At 41.1% G+C, this 25,903-nt stretch overlaps 1 long non-coding RNA gene across 1 annotated transcript; it reads right to left on the bottom strand.

Moving 5' to 3' along the window:
- Positions 1 to 6,524: 6,524 nt before the first annotated feature.
- Positions 6,525 to 24,258, bottom strand: LOC125486361. Its single transcript, XR_007265042.1, has 3 exons — positions 24,173 to 24,258; positions 14,303 to 14,409; positions 6,525 to 6,638 (listed from the first exon to the last, which is right to left on the bottom strand). It is a non-coding gene; the product is annotated as an uncharacterized LOC125486361 (long non-coding RNA).
- Positions 24,259 to 25,903: the final 1,645 nt, after the last annotated feature.

Below are 25,903 nucleotides of genomic sequence, written 5' to 3'. Positions count from 1 at the left end.
CATGTGACCAGCGGTGCTCCTCAGAGATCAGTTCAGGGTCCTCTTTTGTTTATAATTTATATAAATGATTTGGATGAGAATATAGAAGGCATGGTAAGTAAGTTTGCATAAGACACCAAAATTGGTGGCATAGCAGAAGGTTTTCTAAGATTACAAAAGGATCTTGATCAAATGGCTGAAAAATGGCAGATGGAGTTCAACCTGGATAAATACAAGGTATTGCATTTTGCTACAACAAACAAGAATAGGGCTTATACAATTAATGTAGGGCCTTGGGTACTGTTGTAGAACAGAGGGACCTAGGGATGCAGGTACATAATTCTTTGAAGTCACATATCGACAGGGTGGTTAAAAAGCCATTTGGCATACTTGCCTACATTGCTCAGTCCTTCGAGTATAGGAGTTGGGAAGTCATGTTGAGGTTGTACAGAACATTGGTGAGGCCTCTTCTGGAATACTGTGTCGAGTTCTGGTTGCCCAGATTTAGGAACAATATTATTAAGCTGGAGAGGGTTCAGACGAGATTTACCAGGATGTTTGAGTTATAAAGAAAGGCTAGATTGGCTGGGACATTTTTCACTGGCGTGTAGGAGGTTGAGAGACTACCTGACAGATGTTTATAAGATAATGAGGGGTACAGACAGAGTTAATGGTAGTTGTCTTTTCCCTATGATGATGTATTTCAAGACTAGGGGCCATATTTTTAAGGTGAGAGGACAGAGGCTTAAAATAAGACACAAGAGGCATTTTTTTTTTTTTACACAGAGGTGGTTTCTGTGTGGAATGAACTTCCTAAGGAAGTGGTGGATGTGGGCACAATTACAACATTTAAAAGACATTTGGACTGGTACATGAATAGGAAAGGTTTGGAGGGATATGGCCCAGGATCACACAGGGGGGACTAGTTAGTTTGGGCTCATGTTCGGCATGGACTGCTTGGACCGAAGGGTCTGTTTCTGTGCTGTATGACTCTGTAACTCTACAGCGCTCCAAACATTTAAAACAAAACTTCCTTTGTTTATAATTGTCTTGGGATGTGCATCGCAAAGGCCAGCATTTAAAACACAAGGAATTCAGAAGCTTGCTCTTGGGCACTTGAGTTGAGAGCCATGTGTAGCCAGTCTAAGATCTGGATAAACGTTGGCAGATTTCTTTCCCTGAAGGACATTAGAAAAGCAGATTTTTTTTTAAATGACAATCCAATAGTTTCATGGATCATTATTAATGGGACAAGCATTTCATTAGAGACTAATCAATTAGTTCAATTAGAATTTCTTAAACTGCTAAGGTGGGATTTAAACATTTCTCTGTGGAGTTTATCCAGTCCTCTAAACTTTTCCATTGTGCTACTCTCCCTGTCACAGAAGAAGGTGGCACAAGGGAATCAGCCAGACACAATTCAGTTTTGTAAAGCATCTGGAGTGTAATGTTGAGCTATTGTTACATTGGCTAATGTTGTAATACTGAGGACTTAAAATGGTGAGACACAATACTGAGTGGTTAGACTGGGTGAGGTGTAAAATTGCGTGGTTAGACTAGATGTAATAGTAAACTGAAGGACTTTGAGAGGTGGAGTACTAAGTGGTTAGATTGGGCGAGGTGGAATACTGAGTGGTTAGATTGAGTGAGATGTGATTTTCAATAGCTGTAAACCTATTAATCACCTAAATAGGTGACAAAGAACATTTATTCAAATTAGCAGACAATCAATCCTCCAATTCTGAACACAGTTGCAATTGTAGAATTGATCTGCATTGACTATGAAGACCTTGGCAGCAAGTGTGGCTGATTTAGAAATATGGAAAAGTGCTGAAGCCCATGGGACTGTAGCCCATCATGAGTCAAGAGAGAAAAGCAGAGAAAAACAAAACTGGTTTTAAAATAAAAACAGAGATATCAGCTAGTCTGGCAACATTGACGGAGAAACAAAATTAATATTTCAGGTCTGTGACCTTCTATCAGGACTGAGCAGTTTGTACCTTGATTTGTTCTTGAGTGCTCCTCAGCTTGACTGCCAACTTCAGACAGTTTTCATAGGCTGTTTTGGCCATGTCCTTGTTGTTTATTGCTGAATAACAATTCGCATGGATCAGGTGGAACTGCATTCGGATTAAATCACTCATTGTTGACTGACAAAGCTGTACAGCTGAGCTGACCAGCTGAATGCAGAGCTCATGTAATGCAGCATCACAGAGCAGGTACCCAATCTTCAGAAGCAGCTCTTCGATACCTAAACAGCAGAGAACTAGATATCTCAAGGATGTCAAAGGCTATCATGATTCATAATTTACCTAAATTCCCAAAGCAAAGTCACTGAATCAGTTTCTGATTGCCTTTGAAGGCTGGCAATGACAAGCAGTCCAGACGGATTTACTTGTCATGCTCCCCATGTGGCAACAGGCCCACTGCAGCTGGGTTCATACTGGCAATAGCAGGATAAGGCTCCGAACAAGTCATTAATTATCCAGCCCAGGATTAATCAGGAAGGTAAAACCATGAAGATGGGCAAAAGAACCAGGAGTAGATCATTCAGCTTCTTGAGCCTGCCCCAACATACACCTAGATCACTGAGGATCTTCTACTTCAACAGCACTTTCTCAGTCTATTCCTATATCCGGTGACACACTTAATATCCAGAAATCTATTGACCATATCTGATTAAGTGCCCGACAGCCTCCAAACCTTCCATAAGATGGGGCAGACCATTCTCCCTATTTGGTGGGACTGGATTCACATGAAGGCCGGACTGAGAGAGAGATGGGAGGTACACCTCACTAAAACAAGGGTGTTTTTAACACCAATAGGATTAAAATTCACGGAAATAGTTTGATTAGGAAGAAAGTTTTCATTCAAAATTGCGAAGTTTTTGGAAAACTAGAGAGTCAGAAGAGTCATGCGTTGGGGGATGAGTTGTGATGTGGTCAGGGGTCAGGTTGTTATGGAGTCAGGGGTCGGGGATGGGCTGTGATGGGTCAGAGGACTGGGGGATGGGCTGTATGGGGTCAGGGGATCGGCTGTGATGGGGTCAGGGGATCGACTGTGATAGTTGCAATGAATTCTTTGTCTTGTCAGTCTGTTTAATTATGTTGCCATGCAAAGGTATCTGGAGACAAAAACTAGATATGCTCCCTTGCTGCTCAAGGTGTGCATCTATCCATCTACAGTGACAAGCAACAGCACCAGATTATTAGCTGCCAGTCTGTAATCGACAGTCACACGTTATCTAACTGCAAAATGAGAAGACATCAACATCAGGAGTGATGACAACATCAGGATATCATGTGAAAATGAGGAATTCCCACTTGTAAGCTCCATTTTGCCTGTTTTAAAGCCCCATCAGATTGAACTCACTACACTTCATTTTACAGACAATAGAAGTTAACTTATTCGAATCACGGACTGGGACACTGACAAATGGCAGTATCAAAAGAAGGCCTTTGTTACTCTTCCTAGCATTGTTGTTTTCATGTCAGTGCATTGTTAGACACTGGATGCAGAGTGAACTGTATCTGTAGACCTGTCTACACCTATTCTGTCTATTTGACAGAATTATTAGGATTCGGATATCGAGCTAGGGCTCTGTACCTTTCTCTTCACAGCACTTGTCGTGTGTTTCAACTTTACACAGTCTCTTGGTGGCTTTGTAAAGATCTTTCACAATCTCATTCCGGTGCATTGAATCAAGCTCCAAACAACGAAGTAGAGAGTGGAAAGCCTTTTGGATATGGCCAAGGTACCTGTTAGCCAGGGACAGCAAATAATGATTCTGTAATGGAGAATGAGAAGAAAGTTATCAACACAGTAACATACAAAGATTTAAAGCGTTGTATTGTCCGAGTAATCATCAATGGCCTTCAATTCAAGTGGGCTTAAATATATGAAAGGAAGAGGCTAATATTCCCTCCAACCTTGTCCAGGCATTGGACAATCAAACCAGCACCTGATTTGTCCAGACTGTCTTGTCATTGATTATATTCCAGGCTAAGATGAATAATGCCTTGGAATCTAAGGAAATTAGGGATGCAGGGATCAGGCAAGATTGTGGAATTAAGATTGAAGATCAGTTACAATCATATTAAAGGTACAGCCGGTTCAAGGAATCATTACTCCACTCCTGCCTCTATTCTAATGTTCTTAGGTCTGAGAGTGTCTATAATCTGTGGGCCAGCCCATTAAAAAGACCAGGCTGAACATGCAGAAATTAGCTCAGATACCAGAGATCAGCTGTTGGAGGTGATCTTCAAACATGAAGATCAGTTGAGAGACAGCACAGGTAAGGGTGCAGTTACCATTGTGACTATCTGCTTTGCCATATAGTTCTTTCAGACCCTAGGATCTGAGGGGTTGCAATATTCTTATGCACACCTGGTAAAGTACAGCCTTTGAAAACAATGGCAAGAAAATAAGACAGGATAACTGGGAACAGCTGTTACACCTCATCACCATGACTACCCTGATTCACTGCTTGGTGTAGACTCAGACCCCGGGATTATTATCTCGGGATTGGCCAGAAATCCTGGAAAAATGTCAATGAGATATAGATTGATATAATAAGAATGACTTTGGTCTTGGGTACCAGTGCAGAATGGATAATAATGAATCAATCACTCAGATTACACCCAGGTATGTTTTGGTTCCATTACTGTTAACAGGAATGGGCATTGGCAAGTCATATAGAAGGCAGCCAATGCACAACCATCCATTCATTTCACAATTCCTAGTGAACTGGAATGTTAACTCCAACATGTTGTGTTTTAAATGGCATTAAAAGAAACAAGGCACAGCGGGGGATTCATCAGTTGAAAAAGCCACTTTTCCCCCACCCGTCAAGGCGCCACTGACCCACTGATCACTGGCAAGCTATCTTAGAAAATTCCCCCCAACTTCTACCCCAACCACCATAGGTGGAACTGACAGAATCACTGAATGGGTGCTCCCCCAGTCACAAGCTGGTTCTGTCTCTATGAGCCGGTGACTGGGGGAGCAGTGAGACAGCAAGGCTGTTGAGACAAAGAAAGTGGGTGACAGGAAGGAAGGTACCAGGAGAAGTGTGGAAGAGTTTGTGGAAGAGTGAGAATGCAGAAAGGGGAGAGGGGATTAGAAGATGGGAAGACCAGTTTTAAACCTTTCAACCTTTCCCTACTGAAACAAACACAGTGTCACTTGGTTAATTTAATATCGAATAGTTTTATTTCATCACAATTTGCATTTATGTGATATCACATTGCAAAGTTTCTCTCACAGCTTGAATTATTTGAGGAGTGGTGACTTGTTAGAGACAAACATGCAACTGCTTAGCTGTGATTTCAACAGTCTGTGAAAGTGTGTTTATGTTGATGGCTTTGTGTATAGGTTTCTATCAGTTTTTTTAAAAAGGAAAACTTTTTTTGCTAACTTATGCCTGTTGTCTTATGCCAATTTAAGTGCTGCAGTTTCTAGAAAATTAATGCTCTCCTTGTGTGTTGTGAGTTTAATTTAATGGAGTGGTGATGGTTATTGAGGATATTGATGAATTCTTCTAATTTGGCTTCTGTTAAAGTCTAAATGCCCCACATGACAACATAAATCCAAAAGTATGAGACTGTTTTAATTAATAGAGGAATTAGTAAGAATTGATAAGGAACCATTGAAAACCGAAAGGTAGACCACGAAATTCAAAAAGTAGCCCTTACGAAAATCTTAAGAGGAGGTTTCAAAATAAAAAATTGATCCCTTCACCAACCATACTGGAAGAGTCATGGGGGTTGGTATCTCCATATAATGCTAATCAGCAGACAGCTAGCAGTGCCATTTGATAGAATGATACCTGCTACAAGCATTTACCATAGACTGGCACAGAGCTGGCCAGCTGCAGCCTCAAGTCTACAGGTGAGTTTCCTTTATTTTTACTTTTGGTTAAGTCCTAACCCATTGTGCCTTTAGCCTTAATGGAAGATGTTAAGGAGTTGAAATGCCTTGCAGAGCCCCTGTCCTTTCTCTGTAATACTCATTTTAATTTTCTTCATTCCCTAAATTTCATAGACACTGACATTTGAGGTCAGGTTTGTACCAGGATTTGTGAATAATGAAGCAAATGGGCTGGTCCAGGAAGCTGGAGTGCTGTTAATATGAATCAGGAAAGGCTGCCACGGATTCTTAACCTCATATGTATGACTAACACAGATAGAGAAAAATCAACTCCAGCATCATGACTATTTGTTGGTGATGATAAAGGAGCATAGTGTTTACATGAAAATGGAGCTATGTCTACCCAATGGCAGTCATAAACTAGATCATGAGCAGGTAGCCTGAACCAGAATTCCTGAGGAATGATCTCAGATTAGTTTTGATTTCCACAGACTCTAAATAAGCTTTCAAAGAGTTCTCTCCCCTTAACATTTAAACTGGCAGAGTGTGTTTTCTCAACATGCGTCTCCAAGAAGCCTGACCTGCGGAGCCTCTGGCCGGATCTGAATCAGGAATTCTCCATCCAACCTTGCAGCCTCATATTGTTTCATGTGAATGAACGCCAAGGCACGGCATGACAGTAACTGGCAGTCCTTGGCATCCAGCATTAGACCCTGGGTGTAATAATGCACAGCCTCCTCATAGTTCTCTTTTCTCAATGCATCATCTCCTTGTGCCTGCAGACATGCAACCTGTAACAAACACACCGTTAGCAGCAGGCATTCAGGCAGCAGCCTTTCCACAATCATTGTAGGACCAACTGTTCACCAGTCACCTTCAGCTCTTACTGAAGGGCAGTAGATTACCAGTTACAGTTTTATATAGAAGTAAACAGTACTGCTCAGTGAGTTAAGAGAAACTGTTTTATATTTCATTAAACAACATTCTGCTGATAAAATCATATTATACATAACTAATATGACACCACTTTTAAAACACTCAAAACCCCAAAATATACACAAAATAAAACTCAAGTCTGGGCTGGCACTGGCCAGGGTATTTTCTGTGTAGCCTGAAACAGTATTCATTCTTGTACTTTCATTTTTGTGGGGCTAAAGAGCTTTCACAGGAGAGTCCTTTAAGAATATCTGGTTGGGCTGTTGTATATGTGAAAAAACTAGAGGAGCAAGTGTGACACAGTGTGATCACAAACATTAGAGAGATCCTAAACAAGAGTTGGGAAGCTGTAACTAGTAGAATGCCACAGGAATCATTGCTGGATGCCCAAATACTTACAAGCTATATCGATGATTTGGATGATAGACTATGTGTATGGTAGCTAAATTTACTGATAAGACAAAAATCATTCGGGTAACAAGTTGTCCGGAGGAGGTAAAGAGTCTGCAAAAGGATATGGACAGGTTAAGTGAGTAGACAAAAATTTAGCAGATGGAGCATTTGCTGAAACAACCAAATCAGTCATTTTCTTATTGAATGATGGAACAGAGTTGGAGGGCCAACTAGCCTACCCCTGCTCCTATGTTCTTTCTGAAGAAGTAGCCACCCTGATATCCACATTGAAGGCCTCTTAATACCTGCGCCTGAATTACTCCTGGTGCTGTGCCCCAGTGAGAACAGAAATAAGAAGATGCGGCAGATTACACAGTTTGAGAAATGGTGCAGGAGTGACAGTTTATTTTTTATTTGTTCATGGGACATGATAATCGCTGGCTAGGCCAGTATTTATTACCCAATCAAACTGCCCTTGAGAAGCTGATGGTGAGTAGCTTTGTTGAATGCACAGTCTATGGGATATAGGTATTACCACAGCGCTGTTCAAATTTTCAGGCAGTGACACTGAATGAACTGTGATATATTTCCAAGTCAGGATGGTGTGTAGCTTGAAGGAAATCTTGCAGATGGTGGTGCTCCCATGCATCTGCTGTCCTTGTCCTTCTAGATGGCAGTGGTCATGGCTTTGGAAAGTGCTGCTGAATGAAACTTGGTGAGTTGCTGCAGTGCATCTTGTAGCTGCTACACACTGCTGCTACTGAGTGTCGAATGGGGTGCCAATACATGGGCTGCTTTGTCTTGGATGGTGTTAAACTTCTTCAGTGTTGTTGATGATGCACTTTTCTAGGGAAGTGAGGAGTATTCCATCATAATCTCAATCAGAGCCTTGTAGATGGTGGGCAGGCTTTGGGATGTCAGGTGATTTACTTGCTGCAGAATTCCTAACTCTTGTAGTCATAGTATTTATATGGCTAGTCCATTTCAGTTTCTGGTCAATAGTAACTCCCAGGGTGTTGACAATAGAGGATGTAATTAGGGTGAACTATTGAATGTCAAGTGGCAATGGTTAGATTCCCTTGTTGGAGATAGTCGTTGCCTGGCACAATTGTGGCATAAATGTTATTTGACACTTGTCACTTGAAGAAAAAATGATGAAGAGGTGGCTCATATACAATATATATACTGTCAATAATATATATTCTCTCAAAAGGGAAAGATAGCATTTTATAATCCAGAGCTCTCTGGATGAAAAAGGAGAGAGAAACTAAGATAAAAAGGAAAAGGATGCTTATATCAGATGTTAGGTAGAAAATGAAAACTAGGTTGAACACGAAATGTTCCGAAAGGAACTGAGAAAGAAAATAAGAGGGATTATGAAAAGTTATTGACAGCTAACAAAGGGAAATACCAATAGCAAATCCCAAAACAATAAAAAGGTGGTAAAATGAGGAGTAGGTTTGATTGGGGACTGACAAGAAAATTTACACGTGAAAGCAAAGGCACATGGCTGAGACATTAAATGAATATTTCATATCTGTCTTTACTGACAAGGCCATGGTGACAGAGGAGGAAATTCAGTCACTATACTCAGTTCACAATTGATAAGGAGGAGGTATTGGATAAAGTGTTGGCATTTAAAGTTGACAAGGTACTTGGACACGATGAGGTTCATCCAAAAATACTGAAGGAAGTGAGAGTGAAAATTTCAAAAGGTACTGGCAATTATCTTTCAGTCTTCTCTGGACATGGGGTTGATGCCAGAGGACTGGAAAACTGCAAATATCACACCCCTGTTCAAAAATGATTGCAAGGAAAAGTCCAGCAATTACAGACATGTCAATTTAACTTGAATGGTGGGGACACTTCTAGAAGTAATAATTTGGTATGGAATTAATAGTCAAATGGACAAATTTAGGTTAATCAGGAACAGCCAGAAAGGATTTGATAAGGGAAAATTTGTGTTAATATTTTGTTGGAGTTCTATGAGGAGGTACCATAGAGAGTCGATGGGGGTAATGCTGTGGGTGTGGTGTACGTGGACTTCCAAAAGACATTTATACAGTTTGTGGATGATACAAAACTGGGAAGCAATGTAAATGCTGCAGAACTTAAAAGGATAATGATAATTGGTTCAATTGGTGCATAGGTGGCAGATCAAGTTCAATGTGGAGAAGCATGGGGTGAAAATGTTTGGTAGAAAAAGCATGAAGAGACAGTAGGTGGAATCTTACAGTGATCTGAGCAACTCGGAGATAGCAAGAACTACAGATGTTAGAGTCAGAGTCAATGGAGGAACACAGCAGGTCAGGCAGCATCAGAGGAGCAGGAGAGTCGACGTTTCATCAATCCTCTGATGCTGCCTGACCTGCTGTGCTCCTCCAGCTCCACACTGTAGTGATCTGAGCAATGTGATCTCAGTGTGAGATTTAGAGTAGAATTGGATGAGATGTTTGTGAGGCACATCTTGAAGTTGGGAGCATAGAGTCTAGAATCATACAGCACTGAAACAGGCCCTTTGGTCCAACCAGTCCATGTCGACCATAATCCCAAACTAAACTAGTCCTACCTGCCTGCACTTGGTCCATATCCCTCCAAATATTTCTTATTCATGTAATAACTATAAGAAATATAGAAGTAAATCTAGAAATAAGCCTGAATCTCAAGAGCAGCTGCAAAATCCATGCTTATCTCAGTCCATCATTTTAGAGAATAGGGTGCTGTTGGTTGAAAGTACAGACATTAGTGGTAAAGCAGTTAAAATCGGGGATATGGTGAGAAGCAAGTATCTTATCCCTTCTTTCACGATTCTGTTGAGCAGTGAAGTTTCTGGCTATGCAGCAGTGAATTGCCAAATACGGGGGATTACAGCAACAGCCCAGCTTGCCTCATTAATATTCAGCTTCCTATCTCATCAAACATGCTGAGCAAGCTAGATGATGAGAATTCTTGACATGGAAATCGGAGCAGATACCTGGAAACTCCAGGTTGCCACTTGCTCCTAAGGGTCTCCATGTTGCACAGCACCAAGTAGCATCTCTGGATGCGATCCATGGGCATCAGCCCATTGGGGGAGGCGTTGGCCTAGTCGTATTATCATGGACTGTTAATCCAGAGACCCAGATAATGTTCTGGGGTCCTGGGTTCGACATGACAGATGGTGGAATTTGAATTCAATAAATATTTGGAATCAAGAATTTAGTGATGACCATGAATCCATTGTCAATTGTCAGGAAAAACCCACCTGGTTCACTAGTGCCCTTCAGGGAAGGAAACTGCCATCCTTACCTGGTCTGGCCTACATGTGACTCCAGATCCACAGCAATGTGTGGTTGACTCTTAACTGCCCTCTGGGCAATTTGGGATGGGCAATAAATGCTGCCTAGCCAGTGACACCCTCATCCTGTGAATAAATAAAGTAAAAAAAAAAGAGCCGCACACAACCCTATCATCTAGCATCTGCCAACTCCTCATGACCATTGTGGCACCTCACTGATACACTTGCCGGCCACTCACGAAACACAAACATATGTCACAGGATGCACCAGCAACTAGTACTGAGAAGCTGCTGCAGGGACACTCTGTGCTCAGGGACAGGCATCCAGCTCACTGATTGGTCCAGGCTTCATCTTGGGGCTGCTCTTTGGTTGTCATACTGCTCACTCATTCAGCGTCTATCTGCATGCTCACAGCATATCCTACAATGACTTGGCTTGTAATGCCAGTTAGTCTTTGGCTCTGGCTGAAGTACCAATCTGGTGGCTATCAGTACTGCCATATTGGTGAGTTATTTAATGCAGACAGACAGATAATCTTGTCAATAGGAATATGTATGGGAGAGGGGAACATCTGCCTCCACTGAGATGTCAATGTAACACCGACAGCAAGTGCCACAGCTGTCTGTGTTCCAAATTCAACCAAATGGACACGTCAGAAACTGGGTGGGGGCTAGTTCTCAGTCAACAGGGGAGAAGGGGTGGTACCTATTGGTCAGGGGTCCCTGGTACCGTCAGTTAGGGGCACAGTCCATGGATTTGACAATGGTCAGTCATCAGCCTGAGGCACTTACCTTTAGGGGGTCAGTCCAACAGTCAGTCCTGTAGGGTCAGCAGCAGCAGCAGTCAGGAGATCACACACAATCGGTCAGGGAGCTGCAAAGATAGTGGCCAGGGTCCAGACAGTCTAGGGGCAGCATATTAAAGTCAGTCAGAGATCTGAGATGAATTCAAAACAGGGATACGCCTATTAAGTGTGAAGGAGGGTACAAGTGTGTCCCGTAGGGGCAGTGGGGAAAATCACTGCCAAAAGTGCTGGGGAGTCAAGCCTGGGGAGGACAGCGAAAGAGAAGTGTTTGGGGTGGTGGGAACAAGGATGGTGATGGGGCAAACTCAAGGTGTATGAGGGTTTGCAGAGCTTCATCAGAGGGCATGGTAGGCTATAGAGGGGGTAGTTATTAACAGTGACCATCATCGTGGCCTCCGCAGGGATCCTCTAGGGGTCCAGGGTGGGTAATGTCAGGGCTTCGGGGTGGGAAGAACAGTTGGAGGCAAAGTTCAATGTGCAATCAGGGTAATCCTAGGTAAAAAGGGACATGGAAGCTGGAGGGGTATTTGACAATGAGTCGGAGCCTGGCACTGACTCTCTTTCCTGCCAATACATGCCATTCTCTAGATGCATAATGCAATTAAAAAATGCCTCAGGCAATGGCCGGGTTGGGTAGAGACAATGTTGCTTTGATGAGCAAAAGTGGGGGAGCCATGTCTGCTGGTCATTAGCACACTGAAGAGGTAAATACATGAGACATGTGTTTGCAAGTTCCAGCTGCATTTCATTTGCAAACATTTTTCACATATACTTAATGTATGCATGGCGAACATGCTCATGTGCCAAATATTGGGGAAATGTGGATTACACAATGCTATCGGTGCTTGTTGTCATCTCCGTTATGCGGAAGTTAAAAGAACTAAAATGAACCATCATTCGTAAAACTTCCAAGGGTGACGTGACTGTGGAATGAAGGGAAGATTGCTGTAAAATAAGTCATTCAAGTAGCGCGATGGACTCTAATGAATGCAATGGAGAGTGGAATGATTGTGGTGGGTCTGGATAGGAAGGAGTTGGATCAGATCAGGTACTCCTTTTTGAATATAATCTGTTGGCACAAGGGATGCTGGTCTTTCAATGGATAGACAAGAGTGAGAGTTATTCTGAGAATGGCACGTGATATTATGGGATTTAGAATCAGACATGTGGGACGACAGGAGATGGGATAAGAAGTTAATGAGGCAAGAGATCTTGCTGGGCCTAATATTGAGAACCCCTCCAAAAAACTTAATGCAACTTTCACTTAGCCATAAAAACATAAGATTCAGCCCAGTATTAAATGAAAAGTACTACTTTAAAGGGTGTGCAGGAGCAAAGGAACTTGGGTATTTATGTGTCTATGTTGTTAGGAGCCAGGTTACATGGAGGGAGTGCGGTTAATAAAGTATAAAGTATCCCAGCTTTACTATTAGTGGCACAGAATTCAACAGCAAGGATGTTATGCTAAACCTGTATAAGACACTAATCAGACTTCATCTGGACAAATTACTTTAGGAAAAATGTGAACACATTCTACAGAGTACAGAAATGAGAAACTTCACTTATAATGTTAGATTGAAGACGTTCTGCCTGTTTCCTTTGGAAAAGAGCTTGCGATGTATTCCCCACTTGCCTGGATGACTGCAATTCTAGCAACCCTCAAGAAGCTTGATACCATCCAGGACAAGCCAACTCACTTGACTGGCACCACATCCATCACCTTAAACATTCATTCCCTTACCCACCACAGTGGCAACAAGATGGATAGTAGATTCTCAAAGTTTATTGGAACATATGGTAACATATTGGCATGGATAGAAGACTGGCTCTCTAACAAGAAGCAAAGAGGAGGAATAAGTGGGCCTTTTTGGGCTGGCAGCATATCATGAGTGATGAGCTACAGGGGTCAGTGCTGGGGTCTCAACTCTTTACAATTTAGATGATTTGGATGAAGGAATCGAAACTATGGAGATAAATTTGTTGATGACACAATGATGGGTAGGAACGCGAGTTGTAAAGCGGGCAGAAGGAACCTACAAAGGGATATAGATAGATAAGTGAGTTGGCAAAGATCTGGCAAATGGAGTATAATGTGGGAAAGTGTGAAGTTGTCCATTTTTGTAGAACGGTTAATAATGAAGCATATTATCTGGTACAGCAGGTATTCAGGAAAGCTCACAGAACGTGATGGGAGTGCAAGATTGGGGAGATTAAGGTTCAGTTATACAGGGCATTGGTGACACTGCATCTCGAATACTGTATATAGTACATGTAAGCGTATCTATGTTAATGTGTTGGAAGCAGTTCAGGAAGGTTTACTAGACTTATACCTGAAATGAGTGGATTGCCTTATGAGGAAAGGCTCGACAGGCTCCAGGCCAGATGTTGTATCAGCATCCTGACACCTCTGGGAGAGTTTCAAAGTGCCGGTGAGGGCTAAGAAGTATGAAATCCACTCATCATCAATTAACATCCCAAAAATCTCCTGAACCCAAAATCTTTGGTGAACATCAGTTTCAGGTTTGAGACAGGGCCAAAGAAAGGTTCCTGTTTTAATGTTGAGAGTTACTGGACCCTCTGTGGTGGAATTTGTGCCTTACCTTTCTTTTGCCTGGCTGCTCTCCTTCTCAAGGACTGATCCTCTGTGGCAGGCCCCGGTATTGCTGCTTGCACCAGGCAAGCCAAGTCTGCCTCCTGGAGGCATTCACTGCCACTAACTGAGCACCGCGCTTACAGGACTGACAGTGAAGGAGGAGAGTTATGATCTGAAAGTTATCCAGGTGTCAGTTTCCTAACGCTGCATCAAAATTTCAGGCCTCTGTATCATTCTGGTGAAGGTCACTCTGTGAAGCTTCTATACTAATGTGCAGCCTCGCCAAATCTGACAGTCAATAATACTGTAACAGTACACCTCTCCAACATTTTCTCCGTCCACAACAGCACAGGAGCCTTGCAAAATGTTCTCACCCAGTTATATCTAACAGATTGCTGTGGATGAGCATGATAAAATCCACTGTTTAAAGGCACAGTTTATAATGTTTACCTTTTGAGAGTCCGTCATTGCGTCTGTTGAGGTTGCTTCTGGATTGGGCAGAGGATTTGTCGTTGAAATGCTCTGGTCAATATTTAAACTCATCTTCAGTCACAGACCTGTGGGATCAAACAACACACTCGATCACAGGGTCACTGAGGCAGCTACATTGAGGGTCCCAACTCTTGGTTCTCAGTGTGTCACACCATATCACTGCACAGAAAATCTGGTAAAATTTATCTTCAACCACAAAGATCATGTGTATCTATATGGTATAAATACAATATGGTCAATGCATATTTCTGCTTGCCTTGATTTTGTGTTGGAAATAAAAGATGATTCATAGTGAGTCAAGAGTTATACATCTCATCAGTGATTGTGCTCACAGTGATCGCGTGTGCACGAAAGTGGCCAATTAGAATTCAACCCAGAGCAGTATGAGGTCATATATCTAGGGACAGGAGTACGGCAAGCAAACGTGTAATAAATTGGAGGAATTTGAGACTCACAGGTAGCAGTGTGGTGAGGAAGGCATTTGGCATGCTTGCCTTCATTGGTTAGTGCATTGAGTATAGGAGTTGGGATGTCATGTTGCAGCTGTACACGACATCGGTCAGGCTACTTTTAGAATAATGCGTTCAATTCTGATCTCCCTGCTATAGGAAAGATGTTGTTAAGCTTGAAAGTGTTCAGAAATGATTTGCAACCATGTTGCTGGGACTGAAGGGTTTGAGTTATAGGAAGAGGCTGAATAGGCTGGAGCATGTTTCCCTGGAGCGTCGAGGCTATGGGGTGACCTTACAGAGGTTTATAAAATCACAAGGGACGTGGGTAGGGTGAATAGCCAAGGCCTTTTTCCCAGGATAGGGGAGTCCAAAACTAGAGGGCATAGATTTAAGATGAGAAGGGAAAGATTTAAAAAGGACTGAGGGGCAACCTTGTCACATTTTAACTTTTGAATCTATCCCACTCTACGGCAGCATTCTGAAGCTGAACCAGACTTACCACAGACTTGGTGCTATATTTGACCCCAAGGTGAGTTTTTAACCATACACCCATGCAATCATTAAGGTTATTGAGTTCAACAGCTGTAACATTGCACATCTTCAGCCTTGCATTGGCTCATCTGCTGTTGAAACCTCATCCACCACCTTGTTACCTCTGGACTTCACTACGCCTGGATGATCTTCACATTCTCTGTAACCTGACACCATTCAAAACTCTGCTGTTCACAAATCACTCCTGTACACATGGCCTGCACTGTCTCAGCTAAGCAATACCTTGATTTTGAAATTACCATCCTGGTTTTTAATCCCTCCAAGGCCTCACTCCTTCCTACCTCTGTAATCTCCTCTAGCTTCGCAACCCTCCGAGATACCTGTGCTCCTCAATTCTGGACTCTTGCATTCAAGTAGTGCCCTTAACATACAAGTTGCTGTCACGTAGTCATAGTCCACAGATCCCTGAAGGTAGCAGGAAAGATAGATGATGTGGTCAAGAAAGCATGTGGAATACTTGTGGAGAGTATAAGATTTGGGAGTTTCTGCTAGAATTAAAGACATTGGTTAGGTCACATCTGGAGTAGTGAGTACAGTTATGGCCAACAACTCTAAGGCTGTGATTCTACAAAAAGGGTATAAAAGCTACTTGGGAAGAAACTGGAGAGTTTTGAGTTTGAAGGACTCAAAACTCTCTCCATAGATGCTACCAAACCTGCTGAGTTTCTCCAGCATTTTCTGTTTTTATTGGGATACAGTGACGAGTTTTAAAGTAATTGGCAGAAAGATTAGAGGGGAATTGAAGAGATTAGTTGGATACCCAGAGATTGGTGAGCATCAGGATTTCACTGCCTCAAAGGATAGTGAAGGCAAAAAGCCCTACTGTATTCGATAAAAAAAATGTACTAACAGAGCTACAGTCCAAAAGTCGAAAAGTGTAATTAAGCCTGATAGTTCTTCATGGACAAGCACAAAAACAATAAGCCAAATGGTCTTTGCTGTAGGTTTCAATGCTTCTATACGTGAACTTTTCCTCCTTCAGGCTACTGTAATGGACATAGAGAGTCTATATTGTCTCATCAAAGATATACATTGTTTCCCACATGGACATTCCCATGGAGAGGGACTGTCTTCTTTATATACAAGCATAAAATATAGGAATTCCACAATATCTGTCAAAAGAAAAGGATACCTCGGTGGAGCATGAGACAGAACTGGAAATTGAGAGATATGTGACTTTTTTATACAGAGCCATACAAGTCAAAGAGAGTGGAGAAACAACAAGAAAGGAAATGAACAATTCACAATCACAAGGAAATTGCAAACCGCTCCAATGAGATATGGATATGCATTGCTACGAAGTTATGTAGAGTGATCGTGATTTGGAAGGCAGGAAGCTAGAATTTGTTTGTAAAACTGATGGGGGGAGGTGGAAAAGAGTGCGTGATTCCTTTAAGAGGTAAAGTATTCTTCCATGCTTGGAGATTTTAACGAAAATGTATCTGTAAGCAGCTGAATAGGTACAGATAGTTCTGAAATGGAAACATGTATCAACTGGCTGCGTGTATTGAAACCTTAGGCTTGTTTTGATGTTTTGGCAACTAACTGGAATCAACCAGTTAATTAAAACCAAGCACATGGCAATTGAATTTAAATCTGATGGCTTTGACAACCTCAGACAAATGCTTTGTAAAAAAATTGATATGTCATCTAAGGTGTATAAGGAGATGGTTTTTGAAAATCAGTGGGAGAGCGAACTACCATCTGAGAAATAAGCATTGAGCTCTCACACGAAATTGCCAAGCTCTCTAAGAAAGCACCATCTATTCATAAAAGGTACCACAGCACTTCTAACTATGAAGCGTCACAGAAGACTTCATATAGAAAATATCCCAGACAGCTGGATCAGTGGAAGAAAGGCGTTTGTGACTTGAGAACAGCAGAAGAAAGGCGTATAGACTTTGGGAGATGAAGTTTTAATTTATTTTCTTATTACTTGGGTTATTATAAGTGGGATTTGTGCTTATTGGAACAGCGTACCAGTAGAATTTAATTCAGTTAGGGAATAGTTAGTAGTTAGGGGGAATTGTTCCGTTTGTTAGTAATTCTGTTAATTTATTCACTGTTAGGGTTAAATAAATACATTGTTACTTGTTACTTATTAAGTGAATATCAAGGATTTTATTTCATTTAACCACAGTTTTTAAACAGATTATAAAGGCGAGACGAGCTTCTCTGGGTGTTTTGGGTTTAATTATTAGAAGGGAACCTCTACTCCTGCCATAACAGATTGGGGGCTCAGGTCCAGGGTCTGGCTGGTTCATGTACGGGATCTGAACAGACCCGAATGGATTTTGACAGATTTGAATGGATTTGGGATATAAAAGGTCCCAACAGATTTAAACAGACTTGGGAATTAGTGTCCTAGATCTTTAAATAAAAACTTACATGAAAAATTGAAAATCTGTTTAATTTTGTTTCCTTTGAGAAATTGGCTAACCAAATGAAGTGGCCAGAGACTGTGTGGGTAATGTTGATTCAGACCAAGTTGGTAGGTAGGGCTATTGAGGTGTTTGCAAAACTGTCAGATGAGGTGTCAAGAGAATATGAACAAGTAAAACAGGCTGTTTTGAGTGTCTATGAATTGGTACCAGAAGCATAAAGACAAAGGTGCAGAAACATAAGGAAGGAACCAGGTCAGACTTATGTTGAGTTTGAAAGAATTAAACATAGCAACTTCAATAGATGGGTGAGAGCATTAAAGGTAGAAAAGACATACAAGGATCTTAGAAAGATCATTCTACTGGAGGAGTTTAAAAACTCACTTCCAGAGATGAGAAGAACGCATATTGAGGAACAGAAAGTTCAAACAGCGAGAAGAGCTGCAGAGATGGCGGATGAATACACATTAGTCCATTAATTGAAATTTAGCTTCTGACAGAAAGTTCATTCTGGGAGGGATAGAAATTGGGAAAATGGGAGATCCTTCAATGAAAAACAAAAAGTAGATCATATTGAAAACAGAGATAGTAGGAACTGCAGATGCTGGATAACCTGAGATAACAAGGTGTAGATCTGGATGAACACAGCAGGATCAGAGGAGCAGGAAAGCTGACGTTTTCATTTTCTGAAGAAGGATCTAGACCCGAAAAGTCAGCTTTCCTGCTCCTCTGATGCTGCTTGGCCTGCTGTGTTCATCCAGCTCTACACCTTGTTATCTCATATTGAAAACACTTTATCACAGGTGAATAAAGAAACCTCAGTGGGTGAAAAGAGGTGAAAGGCCTCAGGTGTTTTCACTGTAATGGAGTGGGACACACAAAGTCACAGTGCTGGTGGTTTAAGAAAGGCACCGGGAAAAAGGATGTGGTAAAAGAGGCTAAACCAGTGCGATTAGTTGAAATAGTGAAGGAAATCCCAAAAGAAATTGAGGAGCTGCAGGGCAGTGAACAGCCTAGTCACAGGCTGGATCTTGAGATGGTGCCCGAACTAAAGACTTCACCTCTGTGAGTAAAGTTTACTTAGGAAGAACGGGGAGAAGATAAAGAAGTTAAAATATTGAGAGATATGGGAGCTAACCAGTCTCTAAAAGTAAGAGATGAAAGTATTTGCGGTCCTTCTGAAATGTTTCCCAAGAGAGTGGTAATCTGTGGAATAAATGGAGACAGATTTAGCATTCCCCTGTGTAAGATAAGGCTAGAAAGTCCAATCAAGACTGGGGAAGTGACAGTGGGAGTGATTGAAAGTGTGTCTATTCTAGGAATACAGTTTGTTCTTGGAAACAAACTAGCCGGATCAAAGGTGGGAGCGATGCCCCGTGTAGTGGAGAAGCCAAAGGAAAACCAGGAAGCTGAGTATTTAAAAGAAAAATACCCTGGAATTTTTCTGGACTGTGTGGTAACAAGATCCCACAGTCATAAGTTACAGCAAGAAGGAAAAACCAGAGAGACGAAGGAGTTGAGGTTGAGTTAGCTGACATCCTGTTTGATGAAATGGTAAAGGAAAAATGTGAACAGGGAGAGGATCAGGCAGAGATGTTTAGATCTGAAAGATTACTGGAGTTACAATAAAAAGATGAGACAATAAAAGATATATCATAAAGCCTACTTGGAAAAGGAATCTGGATGTATTCCCAAATGTTTATATCATAAGGATAGAATTCTAAGCCGGAAACTGAAACCTTGGCAGGTTAGTGCAGAAGAGAAAAGGGCAGAAGTTCACCAGATTGTGTTGCTGGTAGTATATAGACAGGAATTGTTGAGGGTAGCACACAAATTACCTGTAGGAGGTCATCTAGGGGCAAGGAAGACTCAGGTTAAGATACAAAAGCATTTTTATTGGCCTGGATTACGTAGGGCTGTGGTTGAATTTTGCCATACCTGTCACACATATCAAATGGTAGGAAAGCCAGAGGCAGTAATAAAACCAGCACCTTTGATGCCAATTCCCACATTTGAAGAATCTTTCACATGGGTTATGATTGTTTGTATAGGTCCTCTCCCTAAAACCAAAAGTGGAAACCAGTATTTGCTAACCATAATGGATGTGTCTACCAGATTTCCAGAGGCAATTCCATTTTGGAATGTGAAGGCAAAAACGGTTGTGGAGGAGTTGCTTGCTTTCTTTACCCATTATGGACTACCCAGGGAAATTCAATCAGACCAAGGGTCCAATTTTACTGCCAAATTATTTAAGGAGGTCATGGATAGTTTAAGCATCCAACACTTTAAATCAAGTGCGTACCACCTTGAATTCCAGGGAGCATTGGAAAGGTGGCATCAGACCCTGAAGACCATGCTGAGAAGTTATTGCCAGGGTTACCCAAATGATAAGAATAAATTATCATTCTTAATTTATATCGTTTGCCATTAGACATGCCCCAAAATGAATCAACTCAGTTTACATCATTTGAGTTGATATTCGGACATGAAGTAAGAGGGCCTTTAAAATTAATTAAGTAAAAGTTGGTAAGTTTGAAGTCAGGGATTTCACAGTTAGATTACGTATTAAACAGAGTCAGTGAACTAGCTAGACAACACCTGAAGGTGGCACAGCATCTAATGAAGCAAGAAGCAGATAATTAATCTAAAATTTGGATGTTTGCCCCTGGGGATAAAGAATTGGTGCTGTTACCAGTGGCAGGAGATCCCTTCAAAGTGAGGTTCGGTGGTTCCTATCAGATTGAGAAGTTGAGGCAGGTGAATTATCTGGTAAAGATGCCCGATAGGAAAAACCTTTATTGGGCATGTCATGTGAATATGCTGAAACCTTACTATGACAGTGAAAGGGAACTGGAGAAACAAGTATTAGTTACCGCCACTCAGAATGAGGAATCAAATCCAGATGATTCAGATTTTGATGTGCCTCAAAATAAATTAAATAATGAGGAAGCCCTTACAGAATGGGATAGATAGTGAGCTATCTGGCTCAGGAACAGAGAACTGAACTGAAAGGCTTGTTGTAGTAATTTGAGGACATATGTAGAAACAGAATGGGGAGGACTAATATTATAGTGCATGAGGTTGAAGTAGGGAATGCTATTTCGATAAAACAACACCCCTACAGACTTAATCCTCTCAAAGCTGGACAGGTATAGAAGGAAGTGGAAGCGATGCTCCAAGAATACATCAGCGAGCTGAGTCAAAGCAAGTGGAGTTCGCTGACTGTGTTGGTTCCTGAACCTGATGGTACTCAACAATTCTGCATAGATTATTGGAAGGTCAATGCCATAACCAAATCAGACTCATTCCCAATTCCAAGGCTAGAGGACTGTGTGGAATAAGTAGGACAAGCCGCTTACATCACAAAGTTGGACTTACTTTGTGGGTACTGGCAACCACCTTTGTCGGACAGAGTGAAAGAAGTTTCGGTATTTGTAACCCCAATTGGGCGTATTAATTTAAAGTAATACCTTTTGGAATGAAAAATGCATCAGCCACATTTCAAAGACTCACGAACAGAGTTGTGGCAGGATTGACTAGTTGTGCTGTCTACATAGATGACTTGGTGATCTTTAGCCATTCATGGAAAGATCACATGGTGCATTTGGCGGAACTTTTTGAAAGACTACGAGAGGAAAAACTAGTTATAAATTTAGCAAAAACTGAATTTGTGAAGGCAGAAATGACGTTCTTGGGACATAACATTGGACATGGAAGGATGACCCTGAGGAACCTGAAGATGAAGGCCATCAAGTAATTTCCAAGACAATTCTTGAAGAAAGAGGTATTTTGCTTTTTGGGACTGAGTGGATTCTACCGGAAGTTTGTATCAAACTTTAGTAGCATGGTGGCACCGCTGACGGATTTGCTAAAAAAAAATACGAAATTTCAGAAGACAGAACAATGCCAGGAAGAATTTGAGAATTTAAAAGCCGTGTTAACCACCGAACCAGTTTTAGCCACACCAAATTTCTTGAAACTCTTGAAAGTCAGTATCGACACCAGCGTTATAAGGGTTGGAGCTGGGTTGATGCAGGAGCATGATGGTAGAATTGAAAAGCCAATTGGTTATTTTTCAAAGGAACTCAAAATTACCAGAGAAAAACTCCACCACTGAAAAAGAGTTATTGAGTTTGCTACTGACCTCGTAACATTTTCATGTTTATGTTACAAGCAATGTTTCGGAGACGGTTGTGTATGCTGACCACAACCCTCTCACCTTTTTAGAAAGATTTAAGGACAAGAATACAAGACTATTTCATTGGAGTCTTATGTTGCAGGCTTTTAATTTACAGATTGTATGTTTTGCAGGTCATAAAAATGTTATTACGGATGCATTATTGCGGGTTTAAAAGAAAATTTGTAGATAAGATAGAACCGGTACGGTCTAATATTATATACGTATGCAGAATTAGATGAAAAGTGTAACTTTAGATTACTGACCTATGTATCTTGTGATAACGGTATTAAGATTTTTAAAAAAGGAAGCCATCTTTTCACAATGATGGTTCAATATCTTTCTAAAGGGGGAGGAGTTATGAAGTTGTGTAGAGCAATCATGAATTGGAAGGCAGGAAGCTAGAATTTGTTTGTGAAAATGATGGGGGAAGAGTTATGGTTCCTTTAAGAGATAAAGTGCTTTTCTAAGCTTGGAGATTTACATAGAAAATGTATCTGTAATCAACTGAATAGGTACAGATAGTTCTGAAATTGAAACATGTATTAACTGGCTGTGTGAATGAAAACCTTAGGCTTGTTTTGATGTTTTGGCAACTAGCTAGAATAAGCTAAATAATTTAAACCAAGCACTTAGCGATTGAAAGCCAATTGAATTTAAATCTGATGGTTTTGACAACTCAGACCAATGCTATTGTAAGAAAATTGATATGTCATCCAAAATATATAAGGAGAGGGTTTTTGAAAATCGGAGTGAGAGCAAACTGCCATTTGCGATATAAGCATTCAGCTTTCACAGGAAACTAACAAGCTCTCTAAGAAAGCACCATCTATCCATAAAAGGTACCACGGCACTTCTAGCTAAGAGTCCTCACAGAAGACTTCACAGAGAAAACATTCCTGACAGCCAGATCAGCAGAAGAAAGGCATTTATGACTTGAGAACAGCAGAAGAAAGAAGTATAGACTTTGAGAGACTAAGTTTTAATTTATTTTCTTATTACTTCAGTTTACATAAGTGGGACTTGTGTTTATTGAAACAGCATACCAGTAGAATTTATTTCAGTTAGGGAATAGTTAGTAGTTACGGGGTAATTGATCAGTATGTTAGTAATTCTGTTAATTTGATGACTGTTAGGGTTAAACAAATAAATTGTTACTTATTACTTATAAAGTGAATATCAGGGATTTTCTTTCATTTAACTGCTCTTTTTGATAGATTATCAAGGCAAGACGTGCTTCAGGTGCATCAGGTTTAATTATTAGAACGGAATCTCTACTCCCACCATAACAGATTGGGGGCTTGTGTGTTGGTTTAATTATCAGAGGGGTTCAAACTCCTCACCATAACAGCAATAAGATCATTACTACAAGTGGTGAAAATATATTAGGAAAACCAAAAATGGACAAAACAAATCTAACATTGAAAGAAATTAACAGAAGTGTAGGACAGAAACAGGTGAGAAATTGAGAGAGGTCATTCCCATCCGAAGTTATTAAAGTTGATGTAGTTGATGGAGTCAAGACAGAGACCAGATTTAGAACTGAAAGGTCACTGAGAAAAATATTGCCATGGGGTCAAATCACACTTACAGATGGAACAAAGCAGAGATGTCCAGAACCGTACAACCCCAGTGGTGGTTATATCACATTGAGTAAGTCAATACAATGTCAGAAAGTACGTAATTTGGCACCTCCCATGGAAAGAGAGAGAAGTATACAGAACAAAAAAATATTAGTTTAGTTATCTCACAGGAGATGGGGGTCACTGGCAAGGTCAACATTTATTATCCATCATTAATAGCCCTTGGATTGACAATGCCTTTTCCAGGTCATTTCAATTAAGAGTCAACTAAATGACAGCATATCTGGAGTCACATGTAGGCCAGATTAGGTTAGAATGATAGATTTCCTTCCTTAAAGGACATTAGTAAAACAACAAATGATAATTTTTTAGTGGTACACGTACTGAGAAATAGTTTCCAATTCCTGTTTGTTAATTAAATGAATTTAAATGGGATCAAATGCCACAGTAGGATTTGAATGCACAACCATATGGCATTGCTACTATTGTACCATCCCCCTCACGTGGACAGGTACTACAGTGCCACACAGGGAATGTTAGATTTGCAGCAGGACAGGGAAATGATGGAAAGGTGAAAAAAGTTATCAGAAATGGAAATATCTCACTGCAAACTAGACAGGGAGGAAGCTAAGAAAAATGGAGGTATATTTAAGAGGTTAATTCCACTGAGTTCAATCACTTACGTATACCATCACTTCTCAGATTGCATTGTCTTCTCTCTTACGTGTAAATTCTTCTGATTAAAATTCAAGTCCTGCTGAAAAACAAATTCATTGAACAATACCAGGAAGCATTTGAGAATTTAAAAGCCATGTTAACCACCAAACCAGTTTTAGCTACACCAAATTTCTTTGAAGTTGGTATCAACACCAGCGATATACGAGTTGGAGCTGTGTTGTTACAGGAGGATGATGGTGGGATTGAAAGGTCAATTGGTTATTTTTCAAAGAAACTCAAAATCCACCAGAAAAAAACTCCACCATTGAAAAAGAGTTATTGAGTTTGCTGCTGGCCTCATAACATTTTAATGTTTATGTTACAAACAGTGTTTCGGAGCTGGGTTGTGTATACTGATCACAACCCTCTCACCTCTTTAGAAAGATTTAAGGACAACAGTACAAGACTATTTCATTGGCGTCTTATGTTACAGGCTTTTAATTTACAGATTACAGAGCCCAGGACCTCAAAGCAAAAGATAAGGATGATCTTCAGCCAGAATGCCAAATGAATGATTCACCTCAGCTTCCTTCAGTGGTCCCAAGCATCAGTCTTTAGCCAATCTGATTCACTTCATACGATATCAAGAAATGGTTGGAGACACTGGATACTGCAAAGGCTGTGGACCCTTACAACATTCCAGCAATTGTATTGAAGACTTGTGCTCCAGAACTTGCTGGTCCCATAGCCAAGCTGTTCCAGCATAGTTACAAAACTGGCATCTACCCGACAATGTGAAAAATTGCCTAGGTATGTCCTGTACATAAAAAGCTGGACAAATCCAACCTGCTCATTCACTGTCCCATCAGTCTACTCTTGATCATCAGTAAAGTGATGGAAAGTGTCATCAAAAGCGCTATCAAGCAGCACCCTGCTCAGTGACATCAAATTTGGCTTCTGCCAGGGCCACTCAGTTCCTGACCTCATTACAGTCTTGCTTCAAACATGGGCAAAAGAGCTGAATTCTAGAGGTGAGCTGAGAGTGACAGCCTGTGACATTCGAATGAGCGTGGCATCAAGGAGTCCTAACAAAACTGGAATCAATGGGTATCAGAGGGCAAACTCTGGCATGTAGGAAGATGGTTGTGATTGTTAGAGATCAGTCATCTCACCTCCAGGACATCTCTGCAGGAGTTCCTCAGGGTGGTGTGCTAGGCCAACCATGTACAGATGCTTCATCAATAACTTTCCCTCCTTCATAAGGTCAGAAGTGGGGATTTCTGCCGATGATTGCACAATGTTCAGCACCATTCACAATTCCTCGATACTGAAGCAGTCCATGTTCAAATGTAACAAGGTCTGGACAATCTGCAGACTTGGGTGGACAAGCAGCAAGTAACATTTGTATCCCACAAATGCCAGACAATGACCATCTCCAACAAGAGACAATCTAACCATAGTTCCTTGAGATTCAATGGTGTTATCATCACTGAATCCCCCATTATCAACATCCTTGGAGGTACCATTGACTAGAAACTCAACTGGTCTCTCACATAAATCACACATGGAGTTTAATTTAGATAAATGAAGTGCTACATTTTGGAAAGGCAAATCAGGGCAGAACTTATACTCTTTATGGTAAGGTCCCGGGGAGTGTTGCTGAACAAAGAGACCTTGGAGTGCAGGTTCATAGTTCCTTGAAAGTGAAGTTGCAGGTAGACAGAACAGTGAAGAAGGCATTTGGTATGCTTGTCTTT

The sequence above is a fragment of the Rhincodon typus genome, chromosome 28, assembly GCF_021869965.1.
Source record: "Rhincodon typus isolate 14 chromosome 28, sRhiTyp1.1, whole genome shotgun sequence".
Classification (NCBI taxonomy): Eukaryota; Metazoa; Chordata; class Chondrichthyes; order Orectolobiformes; family Rhincodontidae; genus Rhincodon; species Rhincodon typus.
Note: the sequence above shows the minus strand (reverse complement) of the source record. Positions and strands in the feature narration are given on the sequence as shown.